General features: G+C 46.8%; 1 protein-coding gene and 1 long non-coding RNA gene across 4 annotated transcripts in view; one reads left to right on the top strand and one right to left on the bottom strand.

Annotated features, from left to right (window-relative positions):
- The window catches only part of PLXNA2 (plexin A2), a 216805-nt gene that overhangs the window by 77971 nt on the left and 126309 nt on the right, over window positions 1-12525 (bottom strand). The gene's annotated exons all lie outside the window — the stretch shown is intronic.
- Window positions 4971-10188, top strand: LOC129458071 (uncharacterized). 3 transcript variants are annotated; one of them, XR_008649531.2, is made up of 4 exons: window positions 4971-5126; window positions 5827-5893; window positions 7712-7831; window positions 9868-10188. It is a non-coding gene; the product is annotated as an uncharacterized lncRNA (long non-coding RNA). The 3 variants fall into 3 exon arrangements; XR_008649530.2 differs by having other exon boundaries at window positions 5824-5893; XR_008649529.2 differs by having other exon boundaries at window positions 5824-5893; window positions 7709-7831.

Genomic DNA, 12525 nt, shown 5'->3' with positions numbered 1-12525 from the left:
GCTGAGTTTTTGTTGTGTGGGATTGGTGTGAGTGCTGAAGGTTTGGGGAACTTAGCTAAGAAGTGACCAGTGGGGTAGAGGTGCCTTAACGGGTAAGAGGGGGTCAGATGCAGAGACCTGGAAAGACGTGCCAAGCTGAAGGATTGTGATGAGCAAAAGCGATCATGGATAAGTTCAGTATAAACTTAAGTGTAGGGTTGTACAATGTGTGGGAGGGGAGAGAGATGAGCCTGCCTTTCCTCTCTTGGGTGTCACCACCCATCCTTCCTACATCATCACACTTAACATTCCATATTACGAGGCTTTTCTGTAAGTCAGTGACATGATCAGCTTTAAACATCTCTCACCTCCCTTTCATAAAAAAAACATGAAATGCAGGGAGATGAGTGTAAAATCTTGCAATTTAGCTTTAAAAAAAACTGGTACTCTAAGTTTAAGACGGGGGATAGCTGATTTGAAATAGTTTAAGTGTAATAGACCTAAGGGTTTGAGCTGACTCAAAGTCAACTCAACTCAAAATCTGATGTGACCTGACAGGGTGATGTGATAACGAAAGAAGCTGATTTGACCATGGGCTGCATAAATAGACACACAGCATCAGGGTTGAGAGAAGCCACCCCACACTGGGGAGTCCGGAGTTCAGGTCTCTGCAACTTGCCCTAGGAGGGGTGTTGCTCAACCAGAGATCCTTCCCGGAGGGTGGCCAGGATGGGGTGGGAGGCAGAAGTGGTGTCTGAGGTACAGCAGATGAACCTGGGATGTTTATTTAGTCCAATGAAGAGTCTCAAAGTAGTCATGTAGGCTGTTTTCCAGTGTTCGAAGGGGAGCAGTATGGCTGCAGTAGGACTCATGGGTGAAAAGCTCAGAAAAGCTCAACATCATGCAACCGCCTGGCTTTCCAAAGGAACGCCTATCACAGGGATGCATAAGAAGTCAAGGTGACATTTGTCCCAAAGGTTGGAAGAAAGGATTTCTGCCCTCAGAGGAAGGCTACATTAGTCCCTGCCAATTCTGACATTCCAGCCTTCTATTTCCCACAGTTTCCCTAACTCCTCCTTGAGACTGTTGATGATTTTTGTCCTGTACAACTTTACAGTTAAAAGATAACATGCAGCCACCACCACCACCAATTGATTTCACACCGCCTTAAAGAATAACCCTTGAACCCTGCCTCATGGCCCACAATGCCTACAAGAAACATCTTTCAGACAGGTATCTGCAGGAGACCTTCTAGTGTGTCTCTCCCGGGCCTGGTGACTATCAGCCCTCTGGGATATCAGAGACCCTGGCTGCCTGGGAGGCTTCCGCTGGCCCCCTCCAAACCACTCTCTGAGGCCTGAGAATAGTGGTCCAGTGCCTAGCCTCCTTTTCTTGGGTTTCGGGCTCCTTGTGAGTGATGTCTGCATCTGGCTGCAAATTAAAACAACTGTCTGCATTGCATTCGGCCCGTCTGTCAAAACACAGCCCAGCCCTCAGCAGCTGGGAAAAGGGGCCCTGAATGGGAGCAGTGTCTCCAGCAACAAAGCCCACTTTCACGCCAAGTGCCACGGAGATAGTGAAACCCTGTTCTTCTCCAAACATGAAACCAATAGCACAACTATTTTTCCTGTTTCCTGGGCCCTCCTGGTGATTTTTTTTTTTTTTTAATGCACTGAGTTGAAGAGCAAAGTGAAACAGGAAACTTATAAGTTGGCAGGGGTGGAGGGGGGTGGTCTAAAGCTTGAATTATTTTCTCCTCTAAGATGTAACAGCCACACACAAACCAGAGGAAGAAATGTCACAGTGACCGAGGGGAGACCCTCAAAGTCAGATGTTCCCAGGAGCCTTCTCTGTCTCTTATATTCATGTGCTTCTATATTCATTTGTCAGCCAATATTCATTGATCGTGTCCTCCATCCAGGCCAGTGCTAGGCACTTCAGAATAAAAACAACGACAGCATTAAAACACAACTAGCACCTTCAAGTTGCAAACAGGCTAGCAATAAAAAGAAGAAAGCGATACATGTTCTAAGATAAGTATTCAAAGAGGGCTGAGGGAATTCAGAGCAAGGAGAAAACACTGCCTGCATCTGTGCTGCCCAATACAATAGCCACTAGCTTCATGCGGCTATTGAGTTTGAAATGTAGCTAGGACAAATTAAGATGTACTGTAAGTCTACAATACACACTAGATTTGGAAGATTTAGTGAGGAAAAGAAAAAAGGGAAAAAATTACATCAATAATTTTTATTGACATGTTGAAAAGATATTTTGCCTATCTTGAGTTAAATGTATTATTAATTTCACCTGTTCTTTCTTTTTGAAATGTGGCTACTAGAAAAGTTAAAATTACACATGTAATTCATGCTTGTGGCTCAAATTTTATTTCTATCTGACAGTGCTGCCCTAAACGGAGTATACACAGTATGTGTATGGGCCTTAAAAGGTGAAGAATATTTAGATGAAGGGTATTTCAGGTGGAAAGAACCATATAAGCAGACATTGGAAAGCAGGGTTTCTTCAAACACCTTTGGTGAGGGCAAGGAAAGGACGGTGCAAGTCTGGATATGTGGGTCTGGGTGACCATGGGAAGAACTGCAAAAACCACAGAACTGGAATATGTGATGCCTCCAAGCCTTCTAGCCTTGGCCAAAACAATGTCCTCCATGAGGCAGGCCTGGGGCTTTCAAGGAGCAATGGCCCTCAGTGTATGATTCTCAAACCAGCACCAGTGGTGTCACCTGTGAGATTACTGAACGTGAAAATCCACAGTCCACTAAATCAGAAACACTGGGGAAGGGGGTCCAGGAAATGGGTCTTAACAACTCTCCAGCCGATTCTTACACAGGCCAACCACTGATATAGATGACTCTAGCTCCCTGAGTGGGTCTTTTTAAATGTTAGGTCCTGGGGCCAGGAAGAAACAGAATATCACTCTTCCTTGGGGCTATGGAAGGAATTAGAGGGATTTTAGGGGTGTAGGGGAAGGCAACAGTGCTCTGGAGACTACTTTATGCCCAGTGAGAAATTGGTTCTAATCATTCTGCATCTATGAAGTCCATAAAGGACCAAGTTCAAGCCTCCGCAGTCGGGAGCCACTTCACTGTGCACCCCAGGTGACAGTCCAGCACTTGCTCTAGGGCTGGGTCGGGTGGGGAGGGATATGTCTTCAGAAACTCAAGAAGGAAAGGGAGCTTTCTCCTGGAGAGTGTCCACCGCGTCGGGCGCCCTCTGTCAGGGCTGACTCAGAGTTTAATAGGACACTCTATGACGCTTTAATTAGCATTTGTTTATTATTATTGCATTTTAATTATGCCTGAGGCTCCTTGGCCCCCTCCACTCTGAGTGCTGGGATCTGGGGGTGGCTGGGCTGGCGGGTGAGTGTGGCGATGGGAATTATACAATGGGAAGGTGCCCTTCTCCTGTCCCCTTATGGCCTTCTCCCTGGGACCCGCAGTGCTGCTTCAAACTGGATTCCACCCTCATGCTTGACATTCTTTTCTGCTTGATCTTATGGCTTGTAATTATGCCTTTAACGAATATAACTGTCCTGTTAAGTCATTTACTTAAGAAATACTCTTAATTAAAGGTGACTCACACTGTGTTCTTGGCTCTTCTGGCCCCGGGGCCCCACGTCTCTGGTGCCTTCCTTGGCCTGATTCAGAGGGGCTGAAGATACATGTGGGAAGGACTTGGCAGGGAGTGCAGAGTGTGGGGCAGTTTTCTTTCCCTGACCAACTCTCTCAATTCAGCACATGAGTAGCCCAAAGAGTGTCAGGCCTGGTACAGCCAGACACGTTATCAGATAATTATTAGAGGCAGTGGGGACAAGTCACTGAGGGAAGCCACTGGACCCAGCCTCTTTCCTGAAGGTCTTGAAAAGCATGGCAGACCTGTAGTGTTTGGATCATCCAAGGTAAGGCCAGGAAGGCCTCAGAGGCCCTAAGAGTGAGTCATCCTAGACAAAGCCCCTGGGCAGTTACTCCCATCAGGAGCAGACACATCACCCTTTCCACAGAAGAATTTCCCAATGGTAGGCATAAGAACAAGGGCCCTTTGCCAAGTAAGCCTGGGGACAGAGAATCAACGCTGCATCTCTGCCACCCTATATGGAAACCTGGAAGGACCCACATAGTTCTGAGCACTTATATGCCTCTTCTGGAGAAATGCCTGAGGTGAAAGCAGAAAACCTCACGTGATTCCGACAGTGGATCATGCTGGAGGCCCACTCAGTCCTTAAACATCTACTGAGCACTTACATTGTACTCAACCCTCTGTTAGGCATCAGGGCTACATTCTCTTCCCTCCTGGAGCCCATGGTTCAGTTGAGAACAAAACCAAGGAAACAGATAATCTCAATATAGTAGGACAGATGCCACAATAGAAGTAGAACCAGGAGCGTTGTGGCTCAGAGGACAGAGAGTGGCAGCTCGCCTCAGGGGGCTCTGGCAGGAGCACTCAGTGTTCAAGCGATCTGCAAGATTCCTTTGCAATCATGCAAGAGAGACACAGGGACGAAAGGAACAAGGGAAAATTGTTCCCCAGGCTGGTGGGCCCCGCCGAGATTGAGAATTTAATCCCTTTCTTCCCTGGAATCTTCCCCGGAATCTGCTCTGCCAGATGGTACACCTGTCCTCACACGTGTCCCCTGCTCCTGACACAAGGGAAGAAACAGAGGCCTTCTCAGTGGCTGGGAGCCAGGTGGCAGGGGTGGGAGGTGGCACAGATGCCCAAATGGAGCACCAGTTGGCCTCATCGACAGCCTCCTGGTCCCCAGGGCTCAGGGGAGAGCTCACAGCAGCTGAAGCTGATGGAGCTGGCTCCATGGGCCTCTCTCCTTTCCTTTGTACCTTCTCTTGGTCATCCCTCCCTGCAGGTCCACCCCTTCACCCCTTCAGGTTTGTAGGGTCTCAGAGCCACTTTCTTCTCTTTCCCCCTCCAAATCTGTTTTCAAGAAAAGATCTGACACTCATTTACACACACAGCTGACGGTGGATTGAAGAGACCCCCGCTGGGGCTGCTGTATGGACAGAGATCAATAATGCAGTCACAGCAATCCTGGCAGAGGGTTTTGGCATTTTTGAAATGCTTTCACACACATTATCTCATTTGATCTGCACAACTCCCCAGAGAGGAAGAGAGGACAGGTATTGTTATGTGTTATGATTTCCATTGGCTCTACCGGGAAATTAAGGCCCCCAAAGAGCACTTAAGTCCTCACTTGCAGTGAGTGGCAAAGTGGCCAACTGGAGGAGGACCCTCCACGACCCATGATGGGAGCGACCGTTCACTCTTCTTAGATATACTGCAAGGGCCCTTTCTGAGGGATGAGGAGGGAGAAGGTGGCCCAGGAGTCCGTTGCAAGATCCGAGGCAAGAGGAGAGCAGGGATCAGGAGGCTTGAAGCAACCTGAAGGCAGGCGAGGATTCTGCTTCTCTGCACGCTACAGCTCCTAGTACCCAGTAGCTGTTAACTGATGGAATAAATGGGTGGTTGGAGTTTTTCTCCTTCACAGGCTTGCACCAAATCTTGTAAGCCCTTCTGTAAATGGGTGCAATTAACATGGAGATGTTGATGTTCTGTGGATTTTCTGCCTGGCAGCCTAGTGTGCTATCCTTCCCTTGACACTCATTCAGAGTCCTCACAGGGAGAGAAATGTGGGCCAATGTTTGGGGAGGCCCAACCCTACCCCTGACCCTGGTCTTATTCTCTCAGGCAGAGAAGCCAAGGTAGACCCTCTGGGGAAAGTCCAGGCCCCCTCCCTCCTGACATGCCTCTTACTCCATCCCCTTTGGCTCAGCAAGTCTCTAAGGAAAAATTCCCACACCACTTTCTGTCCTTCAGCAGGAAAGAGCTGATGTCTACTGGATGCCTGAAGCAACAGCTTAATCTCAATCTCCCCTGCTGGGAGCAGGTGAGGGAGGCGGCAAGGAAATCATGTCCCTTTGGATCTACTGCCTAAGGTTCTGGGGGAAGTGATGGGCACTGAGGTCTCCTGACAGCTGGCAGGCTCCTGGCTGGCCCCACCTTGCCCTGAGCTGGGCAGTGGACCGAGCTTGTTGAATGGATTGAAGCAGCAGGAACAATAATAACAACAGCTGCATGTATCCAGTATTTACTGCATGCCAGGCACGTCACATAGATTACCTCATTTAATCCTTACACCAACCTTTCCAGGGAGGTATTCTTAGTCCCATTTTACCTATTAGAAAACTGAGTGTCAGCTTAAGTAACGCAGGTAAGGTCATATCCTTTGTAAGGTAACAGAAACAAAATTGGAGTCTAAGTTTGTTTAATTCCCACACCGATGCAGCGGGGTCCAGACAGACAGAGGCAAGGACTACAGAGGGAAGGCTCATTCTCCTGGAGCTGCCCCAAAAGCGGCCACCGGGGCCATTCTTCTTCCTAGAAAGAATATCTTTCTGCTTCCTAGTCAAGCTGCTGGACACTGCAATTATGTTCACCCGCCTGACCACTGCAAGTCTCTTAGCTCGTTTTACTCTCCTCTGTTTTCTAACAGTGATTCAGCTGGGTGAGTAAGGAGCCAGACAGCAAGAGAGGTGATAACCAGAAGGTGAAGAGGGACATAGATTGGGGAGGGTGAAAGATTCCCTAAGGGATTTTTTTTTTTAAATGACAAAGTCTTGTTCTGTCACCCAGGCAGGAGTACAGTGGTGCAATCACAGCTCACTACAGTCTCTACCTCTCGGGCTCAACGGATTCTCTTGCCTCAGCCTTCCTGAGTAACTGGGACTACAGGTGTGTGCCACCACACCTGGCTAATTAATGTTTTTTTTTTTTGGAGAGACAGAGTCTCCCCGTGTTTCCCAGGCTAGTCAAAAACTCCTGGGCTCAAGGGCTGTCCTGCCTCTGGCTCCTAAAATGTTGGGATTACAGGTGTGAGCCTTTGCACCTGGCTGGACTTCTGTTTTTAAGCCTACTAGGACCAGAACAATAATGGAAGAGGCGGTGAGCAGGCTCCACGTTTTCCATCTGAGCTTCCTACAAAATGTCACCAAGCCCTCTGTTAGCACAGCTTGGGTAGTGGCCGCAGCAGAAGTTTTCTGTCCCGGTCTTGCCAGTGATCAGCTCTGTCACCATGGGTACTCCGGTTATGCTTCAAGCCCTCATTTCCTTCTTTTGAAATAAAGACAATACCTGTTCCACCTATCTCTGGGGCTCATCAGGAAGCAGAACACCTCTGAGCCCACACTTTCAGCTTAGGTTTTTCCTATGAATCAGCTTCACAGTAATTAAGGTGAAGAACTCATTATTGTTTGCTCTCAGTGTTAGATCCATTTCTTTAACAATCAATAGTCATGCATTCAGAGCCCCTTAAATTCTCATAAAGTAAATACCAATCCAGCCTCCTGCCTGTCCGCTGGGCTGTGAAAGTCACGTGATCAACATCATTAAGGAAAATGAGGCACAAAAACCCCAGAAAACCAGCTGGAGGTTCCGGAGACTGTGATTGCAACTAAAGCAACGCACAACCTTCTGACCAGAAGCTGACCCCGGGGCTGTCTCCTAAGAACTCCTGACTATCTAGAGACCTGAGGGCGGAGTGCAGTTCAAAGAGAAAATCTATTTTTAATGACTTGGGGGAGAAGAGTAGAGTGGTTGAGTAATTCGCAGTAATTAAACCTATCTATCACTCAGAGAGAGGAGTCCAAAGTTGGTTGAACTTTTCAATGACATTTTTTTTTCCTCCTCATTCATAAAAACTCAGCAGAGGTCCTGCAGGAGTCAAAGGGGAGAGGACAATATGAAAAGAAACTTCTGGCCTCATACAGTGGAATTCAACCATTGGATGAGTGCTGGGGCAGTGACTGCTCCTGAAACCTGTTTTCAGGTAGAGGCCATATTTTGTACTGGTTTTGCACTTTGAAGGGGACAGCCCTCAGTTTCCAATCTAGCTTCTATGCTTAGCAGCTGTATGACACTAAGTAAGATGCTGGACTTTCTTGAGCTTTAGTTTCCTTCTCTGTAAAATGATGACAACATTGATATCAATTTCACAAGGTTGTTCTGAGGCTTATGTGATGTCTGTACATACAGACTTGCATACAGCTGGTGCTCAATAGTGGTAGTTACCACGCTCAGTCTCTAGATGCAGACCCCACTGAAGGTGGCAGTGCTTGCATGGAAAAGCTGCCGAGGGCCCTGGCTTTGCTCTTCTATGATGGGTGACCTTGCAGAAGCCACCCGGCCTCTTGGAGCTAAGATTGCTTATCTATGACATGGGGAGAATTATGTCTGCCCTTTTGCATGAAGAGCCATCCAGCCCCTGTAACTGCCGTCTTTATCTTTATTAAATAACCCCAATGTTGGAAGTGTGCTGAAACTCAGGATCCGTGGCTGAAAGAAGTCAAATTAAGCTTAGCTTGCTAAGGATAAAGGTAAAACTTGGTCAAGGTAAAACTACAAAGAGGGTAGGAAATCTTACGGGCAAGGCAGATATTCCAAACACCAAACCATATTTTATCAGAGAAGACTCCCATGCCAGAAATACTAGGGAGGTAGAAGTAGGACCCTTTCTAGGAAGTTCTGGTTTTGGGGAGGACCTACAAAAAAAACCAGAGATGCTGATACTATGTTGTCTCCATGACAACAGTGGATTTATTCAGTTAGAAAAAGCAGCTGGGATAGGAAATGGGGGATGAGGAGGATTTGGGAACTAGGGCCTAAGAAATAACTAAAACAGACCTCTCATCTGGGGACCAGATGCCTGGGATTAGCCAGGTCTTACAAAGCTCCTTATAGGGCCCACATTGACTGCCCTACCCCAGGAGGGGGAAAGGTGATGATGGCATGGGGTGGGGTGACAAGGCAGGGATACCCCCTACCTACTCATTCCTACTCATTCATTCCACAATTGTTGTTTGCCCAGACATGGTTCCAGTGAGGCCCCTGGATACATAGAGCCCGAGTCTAGCCTTACCACAGAGCTTGACTTCTTCCAAAAACTGGGCATCTGCCTAACAGGCCCCCATCTCAGGGCCCTGCCCTTTTGATTTCTACTTCCCCTGCCTTCCAGTCTCCAAGAGAGTATCAAAGAAGGGGTTTGGAATTCCAGTTAATCCCAAATGCTTTTTTTTTTTTTTGAGATGCAGTCTTGCTCTGTTGCCCAGCCTGGAGTGCAGTGGTATGATCTTGGCAAACTGCAGCCTCAGGCTCCCGGGTTGATGCAATCCTCCCACCTCAGCCTCCTGAGTAGCTGAGACTAGAGGCATGTCATGTGCCACCACGCCTGGCTAATTGCTTAAATTTTTTATAAAGATGGGATCTTGCCATGTGGCTCAGGCTGGTCTTGAACCCCTGGGCTCAAGCGATCTGCCCACCAGAGCCTCTCAAAGTGTTGGAATTACAGGTGTGAGCCATTGTGCACAGCCCCAAATGCCTTTTTTAATGTAAAGTCCCTATGGCCTTTTTTTTTTGTTTTTTAAATGTAAAGTGCCTGTGGCCTTTTTAAGTATAGAAGGTGAGGTTTGGAGTGGAAATCATCAGGGGAAGGAGCCCAAGAAGAAGCTGGTCAGACAGCTGGGGTAAGAACATCTTTGCTGTTGTTGAATAGAAGGTCGAAGCCACCTTTAGTGTTGTCTGAGATGAGGATTCAGAATTTATGTTTGGGAGAATCCTTTTATAATAGGGAAAGTGGGGCCCTTAGGACATCACTGCTCCTGAAAGAGACCATAAAAATTAGCTCCCTCTGGCAAAGTCCCTGGCACTGCCCCCAACAGAGCTCTGGTCTTTGCCTCTTGGTCCCCAGCAACACTTCCTGCTCTGCTGTTGGCATCTGTGGTTATTGATAACATGCGTGGGTTCTTAGGGACTCCTTGTTTTCTAATCGTCCATCCTTGATACTTCCCTTTGAATCTGTTTCCCCAGTTATGAAGGGACCCCACGTTGATGTTCCCAGGTCATCTTTACATACGGAGGACAGTGTCATCAAATGGTATGACATATGACATAGAATCAGATTTGGCAAAGCCTGACTGCCCAAGACCTTCTTCACTGCACCAGGTCAACAGCTGTGTACACAAGGAAGCAGGAAGGTAGCTCAGCATTATCCACAGGTGCCGGATCTGAGACCAGCCTCTACCTCTCTGCCTAAACTCTTGTATGACTCTGAGTAGGTAAGAAGCCACTGGAACCTCATGCTGTAAAACAGAATTTTGGTTTTCGGCAAACACCATGGAATGCGTCTTCTTCACTCTCTCTCAGCTTTCCTTTCTAACCATCCAAAACTTGGGCATCTTGTCCTCTCTGACACATCAGACCCCCCGGTAGTATTCTCTTTGACTTTTCTTGGTATGCTGAGTGACTGGTTCCTTTGGGCAGAACGATAGAGAATTGTCTTGTCCATCACAGCTTCCTAGGAGGCAGTGAGTGAGTAGATGAGTATGTGTGTATATGTGTGAAAGAGAGAGAGAGTGAGAGAAGGAAGGAAGGATAGAGGGAGGGGGAGGGAGATGGAGGATAAGAATATGTGTTAAATCTCTGCCTAAGGGGAAACAAGAGTCTCCTATACTTACATTGGGACATTTTAATTTCCTTTCGGTATAGAGCTCATTTATTCATTCCTGCCATTCATTCATTCAGCCCTGGCAAGGTGGTGATATGAGGCAGGAAAGCTCCTAGGCTTTGCTGGATCCCGTGCCTCTGTGTTGGTTTGGGAACCTTTATAGACTGGTCAATTGGACCAAGACCATTCCATGCAGGCAGCAATGACCACATGGCCTCAGTGCTTTGTACCCAGGGGTTAGTCAGTGTGGGTTGATTGGTGTGCCCTTGTGAATCTGCATTCTGGTATATTTGATTTATCACATATACTTTGTGCACTTGCTTGTTTATTCATTCATTTACTCAATCATTAGTCTATCCACTATGAGTTCATCCATTCATCCATCCATCCATCCACCAGACTGCTATATATATGTTACATAAAACTTATCTGTAGCTGAAGAAGAAACTGAGGAACAGAGAGTCTCAGTGAAGTTGTTTAAAGTCATGTAGTCAGTAAGTTGTACAGCTGGGACTCACACTCAGCCAGGCTGGCTAGAGAGCCCATGTTCTCAACTTTGACACCATACCGCCTCTTAGACATGAAGGATGGCATGGGTTAGAAAATGCTAAGCCCTGTACCTTGCCGATAGCTGATAGTTATTATTAATAAATATGTGTTAAACACCTACAATATAGTCGTGTAGACATTAAGTTCACAGAATGAACAGATATGACCTTGATCCCAAAGTACTCATAGTGTTGTCAGGAAGACAGACACACCTCCCAAACTATGATGAAATATTAGGAATATGATTGGGACATGGTAAAAGATATAGGAGCAAAAGGGAAGTACAAATCAGGGATGGCTTTCAAGAGGCAGTGTTTTGTACCAATAATTTCAGCTAAAGAAACACAACAATAAAAATAAAATCTAAAACAACAAGAAAACTCTGCCTATCTCATGAAGTTTATAGTCCAAACACCTCAGTGTGACATTTCAGCCTTCTAAATTCTGCTCCTCACCCAGGCTGACGTTTCCACTCCCGACCCCTCTGGTCAATGTCAACTCCACTCCTGCCAGGCTGGCCTCCTCTCTTGCTTTGTCCAGTCCTACCTCCATGCCTTTGCTCATACATTCCTGCTAATCCAAATATCCTCCCCTCTCCTGCTTATGTGCAAATCCCTGGGCCCTCCCTCCTCCAGGAAGCCTTCCTTGATCAACCTTTGTTACTTCTCTCTCTGAGAATCTGGCTGCCTGTCCAACTGGCATGAGTCTAATGCACTTTTTATACTCTTCTTAGGTAGGTTTCTTTTTAGATTACTTATAGGGCTCTTCTTTTTATTTCTTCTTATGAGATATCTCTGTATGCTCCCACTTCAGTTTCTTGTACAAAATAGGTCTATAAATACCTGCTGAGAAGCTAATTATACTTGCCCAATGATCCAGGTTTTATTTTAAGCTCTTTAATCAAATGCACTATGCTAAGGTTCTCTAGGTGTGGCTGAGGCCCCCTGGTATTCTGCGAGTATCCATTCGGTGACTTGAGGGCTTTTAAAAAATTTTAATAGTCAATGTTTATAACACAGCAGAGGCTTTTGGTGTCATGGAAAGGACATAGCTGTTAAGGTCAGAAGAAAGTGGCTCAGCCTCACCACATACTCACCTGTTACCGGGCAAGTCCCTTAACCTCTCTGGGCCTCAGTTTTCACATTTGTTAAATATTATTGGATGTTAAAATTAAGGCATCCATGAAGGCACCATGATACAATAATGCTGTGTTCTAAGGTAAAATGCAGACTGCTATACAATTTTTCAGAGTAGATTCTCAAGATCCAGGTTCATGATTCTTCTGCCCCTGACCCTGGGTCCCCTGACCCAGATGAATGGAATGAAAGGATTAAAGGGGACGGGCGTGGTGCTCATGCCTGTAATCCCAGAACTTTGGGAGACCAAGCTGGGCAGGATCATCTGAGGTCAGGAGTTCGAGATGAGCCTGGCCAATATGGTGAAACCCCGTCTCTACAAAAATACAAAAATTA

This window comes from Symphalangus syndactylus, chromosome 19 (genome assembly GCF_028878055.3).
Source record: "Symphalangus syndactylus isolate Jambi chromosome 19, NHGRI_mSymSyn1-v2.1_pri, whole genome shotgun sequence".
Lineage (NCBI taxonomy): Eukaryota > Metazoa > Chordata > Mammalia > Primates > Hylobatidae > Symphalangus > Symphalangus syndactylus.
This window is presented reverse-complemented; position numbering and strand designations above follow the sequence as displayed.